Source organism: Sinocyclocheilus grahami, unplaced genomic scaffold, assembly GCF_001515645.1.
Source record: "Sinocyclocheilus grahami isolate Dianchi unplaced genomic scaffold, SAMN03320097.WGS_v1.1 scaffold311.1, whole genome shotgun sequence".
NCBI lineage: Eukaryota > Metazoa > Chordata > Actinopteri > Cypriniformes > Cyprinidae > Sinocyclocheilus > Sinocyclocheilus grahami.
Window position 1 is genome coordinate 812,770 of NW_015505490.1, and position 7,571 is coordinate 820,340.

The 7,571-nt window shown below is 36.6% G+C and overlaps 1 protein-coding gene across 1 annotated transcript in view; it reads left to right on the forward strand.

The window, feature by feature from the left end:
• Positions 1-6,669: 6,669 nt before the first annotated feature.
• Positions 6,670-7,571, forward strand: part of grik4 (glutamate receptor, ionotropic, kainate 4) — a 400,465-nt gene continuing 399,563 nt past the window's right edge. The window contains exon 1 of the mRNA XM_016293946.1: positions 6,670-7,082. The gene's annotated coding sequence lies outside the window, so the exon portion shown is untranslated. The remainder of the gene's footprint in view (positions 7,083-7,571) is intronic.

Below are 7,571 nucleotides of genomic sequence, written 5' to 3' on the forward strand. Positions count from 1 at the left end.
AAAAAGGGGGGGGGACATGTCCCCCGCGTCCCCCGCGTAATCTACGCCCCTGAATTGATGGCTTCCCCGCTCAAATTGTCTCATTACAAATGCTCTCACTGTAAATTCAGTCCTCTTGAGAGGAAAAATGCCTGTTTATGGTTAGCCCTTAATAAATTGTACGTTTTTGACTGACACCTAAAGCAAATCGTGTAGAACTAGAGTAAACCGACATACACAATAAACAGAAAAAAACAAACCAATACTGTTTAAATGGTTCCAAAGAGTGAGGATAAAAGACATAAAATGAGGGTCGTCGATTGAACAAAGATCTTAATCAAATTATTACATGACATGCTGATTAATTAATTTAATTAATTGCATGATGCCACTGGTTTGGTGAGGTGAGTCATGATTAAACGTAACTCATTATTACAATTCATTGTACTAATTTAACAAGTTTAAAATAAAATGCATCAAAAATATGGCCCTTGAGATGCAATCCGTAGTTTCAGATATGTGGACAGATGGATGGCTTTTTATTTATGCTCATTTTGTTTTCCTCAACATATCACCCATGAGGTTCAGTTGTTGTCAGCAGAGCTTGGCATGTGTAAACATAGATATGGTCTGCTTATACAAAATTAATATTTTAGAGTATAAAAAGGAGTGAAATTGCTATCAAAGGCCAAATCGTTCAAGCGAGGACATTTTCATTGAACAGAATTTTGATATTTATGCATTGTCACTATCTTATTTTTTATTTTATTTAATTCAGTTTATTTAAATATTTAATTTCATTAAATTAACGGTTTATTTATTCATTAGATTTTTATTTAATATTCCAGTTTCTGTTCTACATGCTATATGCTGTACTACATGTGCTAAGCACATGACAAAATGTATATTTTTGGATAAACTATTCCTTTAAACTATTCTAGTTTAACTAATTTCATCTGATTGCATAATTGTTCTAAACCCTGTCATATAATATCAGAGAGTGAATGGCAGTTTTGTTAAATGAACATGGGTCTCGGTTTTATGGCTTCAGAACACTAGGCTTTCTGTGGTTGGATACTGGGAGAATGCCAGAGCCGTTACGCAGCTGTCCGTCTGAGAGAGGAGAGGAATCTATACTTCTGGCTGACATAAACACAACAGCACAGCAGTGCATTCAGGCCCGGGAGATTGGCTGATTCATAACTAATGAATATTTTCCAAGCCTGCTCAAGTTGCACATTACACTTCAGGAGCCACTGAACCAGTTCTGGTTAGCCCCACATGAAATCTTTTTTTAATTTTCTTCACTGATTGCGAGGGGAAATGGATTTAAATATTGTAAACTGTGTTAAGCTGAGATGAGAGTACTACAATCTAATTGGCAGCTAAAACGCTTATTGGCAAATCACACAGGCTGACAATACTCACTCAGAAGTCTGCTCACAGCAAATGGTCTCTTGTCAAATGTGCATGTTTGTTGTGGTGCAGGTTGCCTGGTCAGTGAAATATAATATTAATTGCTGTCTTGAGATAATAAACTAGTCAGTACATCTGCTAATAACCTGAAATCTGTACTTCCAGTTGCTCACACTCCTATGTTCATTTTCACACATTCAAATCTAAAGTGTTGATGGCAGAAGTGAGAAGCAATGAGGTTTATGTGCAGTTTTCATTCATTCATTTCGCATTGTCATTCATCCATATTCAAATGGAGGAGGACAAGATTTTAACTTTACATTTTCAAATGTCTTTGGAAGACTTGGAAGAACATGAACAAATCATATGGACTTATATGATACTTTGTATCATAAAACATGAACTACTTTATGATAATATGTGGATTCTTTCACAGATGAAAACTTCATGTATGAAGGTAAATTACAGAAAAAATAAACAAAAAAGGTAATTGCGAAAACGTAATTTTTATCTACAATTCTGACTTTTATTCTCACAATTCTAAATGTATATCTCATGATTCTTACTCAGAAAAATCTGAACTATGAGATATAAACCCACAATTATAAACAAAAATAGTTTTATCCCTTGGTGAAAAAAAGGCTTAAAAAAAAATTCTGCCATGGAATAAAACAATAAAAAAGTAATTGTGACATTTTATCTTACAATTCTGATTTTTTTTTTCTCCGAATTGTGAGAAAATATTCTCAACTGTGATTTTTTTTTTTTAAATCCCATGGTGGAAACAAGCTTCCATTAAGCAGCATTATTTGCTTACTAACTTAATTCATTAAAATCAATATTTACTTATTAAGAATCATTTTGTTTTCAATTATCTATCTTTTTATTATGATTGATTGCAAAAATATATAAAGCTTAAAAAAATTCTAAAAATATTTTTTTATTAAATATGCTAAAATTGCATTTTGACTGTTGGTATTCAGCACAGGCTAAAGTCAGTATAGTTTAGTTTTAAGTTGTAGTGGTAGTGAACGTGATGTTGACGGTATTTACGTGAATCACTCTTATCAACCATACAGCGTTTGTGTTTTTCTTTTAGTACATATGGGAGTGTTTGTAGTTATAGTAACACTATATGACTTGCCCACCCTGGAGACATTGCTGTTCTGAACATATGCTTCACCAGGCATTGATGTCAAACTCAACAAGAATATGACGTTCCATCAGGTACACCAAGGACCCAGAACACCAGCTACCCGGCCGGGATCAGTTCCCTCAATCAATAGGAGTAGTGCTCTATGGACAGAGACAAAGATAAACAACTCATCCTCATGTTAGATGGTCTGAAAAAGCAGTCCTGGCAAAGACTTATGAGCGCAAACATCATAATGCAGTCTCAAAACAGTTGTCCCGACAAGGACGACCATGACTGATTTTCCAACTCAAAAGAATCCTTTCAGTACCAGAAGTGTCACCTCTTTTTTGTCCAATTCATTTCTCATTTCAGACATATTTGTGCATGCTGCACTGCATCTTGTCTACTGATGGTAGAATATTGTTGAAATGCGGGGATCATTTATGGCTAACGCTCTGCAGCCTAATGTGCATTTGCATTTCGCCCCAATGCATCATTCTTCAAATGGAGCTCTTGATTGATGGCCTGCGCCATTCCAAACACCATCCCGTCTGTAATAATGCATCACCTGTTGCGCTCTGGTTTGCAGTTTCTGTTTGAAATTATTCTGTGATAATGAAGTGCAAATGCCCTTGGTTCTGGCATGAGATTGAACTGCCTCAATGTAACAACCTTTCTGCAGGCAAATCATCTCCTTGGCCCCTCGTAGCTGAGTTAATAAATCTAGGTGCTATGAAGAGAAAAGACTATCAACAGATTGTCTTTTGCCACTGTTGATGAATGCAATTTCACAGCAACCCCTAAATCCTCACTGTAACAAGTCAGTGTATTTGAGAGAACAAGTAATATATGTGCTTTATAGATGATATAGGAAAACCCCAGGAACAGACGCACACTACATCTGTTTACCACCACATGGGCTGTCTTAATTTCTCACAGCAAAAACTTATGTAGCCTGTAATGGAAACTCAGTGACTTAAACAGTAAATTTAATGATCACATTCTGTTGCTTTGGGTTCAGTGCCAGGCAAATCCGAACGACGCCTCAAATATTCATATTTTGTGCGAAAAGTATTGTGTATAAAGATGAAGCTTCATATCATATGTGGTACAACAAACAAACTTGGAAAATATGACATTTCAGATTTCATTTCAACTTAATACAGAACAAATCTACTGCCTCACAGGCTGTGTTTGAAATATAGACTCCATTAGAACAAAAGAATTGGATAACTTTCAAACTTGGCTCACTTAGATATGCATATTGCGAATGTTAAATCATTGGCTCAGATCACACAGTCACAATTGATTTGAGGTTAAAAGTGCCATTACATCTTTGGAGATTAAATGTCTGTTCTCTCTGTTCTTTTACTGACAAGGTATGTGTCTTTATGAAAGATAAAGTGGATGTGCATTTGTACATTTCCTTTTTTTTTATAGATGTCAGATGTTTCCTATATGAGGAAATCTCATGAAGAGTCCTACTGGGAGAAGGCCATTGACAGTATAGGTATATCAGAGTAAGCAGGGAGTAAGTAGGCACATAGAAACAGAATTTTAAATGGATTTAAATGAAAGTAACATATCTAATTGGTAGCTGAAAGCATAATTTAATGCAAAATATCTAATAAACAAAAATGGGTATGATATGTTGCATTTTTTAAAACTTGTTCAAATTCTGCCAATGGGACAGTGACTTGACATTAATTATTTTGTCCGGATCTATTAATTGATACATACAATGACCTGCATATAAGCAAAATTAATTTTTGAAATAAAATTTGAATTACTATTTTTGTTAATGTAAAAATAAATGCAAAAATAAAGAAAAAAAGTCTAATTAAAAGAATCATAGTCATGAAAATAAAACTAAATAAATATTTTTTAAATCTAAAAGGTATGAAGTATAAATACAATTTTATATATTGTTTAAAATATATTTTTTGAAACTTTTTTTTTTAAATAATAATTTTCTTTATCAAGGACACCCTTATTTGACACGAACCCAGAGATCTGTAGCGCTTTCCAGTCATCAGTTTAGTAGAGCCTCGCGCTGGCCCTTTCCTCACCTGTTCTCTGGGAGTTCAAAGTGTACACCTCTACTGGAATGACAGGTTGCGTGATTGGTGTGTGTTTGAGGGAAAAGGTCACATAGCTTGACATCGATTCTTATTATCCAGCAGCGTAAATCGACTGTGTGACCAAATATCAAGAAAACGTGGATTAGATCTAGCTAAGATAGTAAAGGGCTCTGAAAGAACTAGGTCTTCATTAAAGCTACATCATAAAAGGCAGATTTGTTGTGACTTTCTTTGCACAGAACCACAGATGTGTATCTCCTAACTACAATTATATGTCCATTTAGCCTAAATCTAGCTTTTAGTCTGTGGAGATTTGTCCTCGCTTAGCAGAGCTACAGCCTTGCTGATTCATAGGCAGCTCTACAGGGATGCTGACACACAAGCTATTGAACACCTGCACTGCTCACTGACTCAAGGTTTAGAAAATGCATTAAATTTTAAATACATCATTAAGGGTGGTGGGATGAATGAGAGGCCTCATTAATTATTGTCTGCAAAAACTTGCAGGGTCTGTATAGTTGTGTTATTGACGATGATTGATCGTTTCTGCAGTGCATGTGAGAGTAAGATGAGTATTTATTTGAGTCTAGTGCACACTATTTAACCATTTCAAGAGGTAATTGTACTGAGAACCACAGATGGGACAAGAAAGAGTGTCTTTGATCTCATGTTAATGTGCGAATTTCCTTTTTGGGCAGTCGAGTAAATGAAACAGCTCTCATCTTCTGCACCCCTCATCTGGTGTGTGTGAGTTTGCTGTGCTGACAACCTGTTTCCTGAAATTTCCTGAATTTCTTATACGGACACTCATGTGACTGCATGATTCTGCTTTGGCTGAGTAAAATTAGCTAAATGTTTAGAAATCCATGTGGAGTATGGGAAGATGTGATTCATTAATTACTCATTGGCACCAAACAGAGATGTCTAATGCAAATGATCAGAGCACGTTATGTACACCTGATGAGAAATACGGGGGATGTTTGGCTCATACATAACATGATGGAGCAAGAGAGTAGGCTAGACAACACTGCTTTGACTGAGGAGGCTGCTTTTGTGCTGCCTGCAACCGATGACCAGTTAATGCAGGATTGGATTCATTTAAAAAAAATACCCGAACCAAATTATTGAAGTGACATTCGGTTCTGTTAACAGTTCTCAAACGTGATGATGGAACACCGAACAGTTTTCCTTGCATCGTTCAGCGGCACTAGCTACAACACCACTGCAAACGAAATCGATTCCCGAACCAACAACTCATATGAGTCGGTTCTTTGAAGTGAATCATTACCACAGTGCGACCTTCGTATTTCGCGAGCGAGTGACTCTTCTGAACCGGTTCTTTTAAGTGTATCCAAATCGCAACCATTGTAGTCCGTTTCCCTAACGAATTAGCCTACTCTTTTGAGTCGGTTCTTTTTAAAGACTCGGAAACACAGTGAAAACCATTTCCCCGAACAAAAAAAATGACTCTTATGAGTCAGATATTTATTGAATCAAAAGACGTTTGAATCAATCGGAGCGGCTTCTACATTTACTTAATAAACCGCAAGTCTTGTTAATTTCGTCATGTCCGACTCGAATATATAAACAAGTTTTTAAAGAGTTATTTTTTCATATGTTTTGTTGAATACTGAATTACCTCAGTATTTCTAACAGACTGCTGAGGGCAGTAAACGCAATTAAAAATCCCTTGAAATTTCTAAAGAATTCTTTCAAAAATGTCTTCCGTAAAAGTAGTTAAGGGCCGTTAATGGAATCGCCGAGCTGACAGGAATTGGAATCACACCCAGAATCATTCATATTTTCATTTCCCATCCCTAATTATATTTGACAGTCTAACCTGCATTCCTATCATCTGTAATCAAACCTACAAAGCCAGAGATGCACCGAGCGGAGTGAGAGACCGTGTGTCTAGAGAAGAGAGCAGCGTGAAGGAGAGCTGAAGGAGTGCAGTCCTCCTGAAGCAGAGGAGAAAACAGCTAGCGAGCTCTTATCAAGCGCGCTTCAAATCGTTATTTAAAGGTACTCGTTTCTGGAAAGAGGGAGAAGGAAAGTGAAGGAAAGAGAGCAAAAGAAGACCGTTTGACTTAATTTGACATGAGAGAGGATACCTGTTTCATTTCTTTCTCACTGGGATGCGGATTTCCCCCCTTCTTTTCTTGACAGCGAGCGTTTGCCCCGCTTCGCTCGTATCATACGGATATATACGGAGAAAAAAATTAAGATGAAGTGGCCTTCGAAAGTAGTTTTTGACGGCGTACCGCTCGCTAAGGTTTTATTTGTTCTTTAATCGTGTTCAACAGCGTTGCACCGGGCACGCGGGAATTGATAGAGCACGAGGGCAGTGCTTATAAAACAACAGCTGACCATTAAAGCTGACATCAAGCCAAATAAAATACTTCCAGAAGAAATAACACCATTGATTTTGCTGTACAGAAAAACGGAGGCATAAAAAGCGAGCTTTAAAACAGGTAAGACGACATCGCATCATTGCTTCATGCCGTTACGGTCTATTCTGCATTTAGTTTATTCAACATGTGATGGATCGGATTGCATGGGAAATTGCTGTAGATCGCGATACTTTAATGCTGTGTTTGGATTTACATCATTCAAATTCTGTGGACACGGCATGGGAATGATAGATACTAGAGCAGCATGCAGATCGGCTATAAATAGCCTACGTTAAACTTGAATATCATTATGTGCAATTTTAAACATTTAGTAGCCTTATGCCTCAAATTAATTTTGAAGTAAATTAGCACATTTCCCCCCATGTTCTGCATTAGTCACAGCAGCAATTGATAGTCAATGAACACGGCATGATTTGCATAACAATTAGATCGTTCTTTGAAATAATGTAGCTATTATTTAAGTGGTGCTAGTTTATTCACATTGAGCACAGGTTACTGTGACAAATTCTGCTGTAGCTAGGCTACTGTTGCATATGCATCCAAATTAAT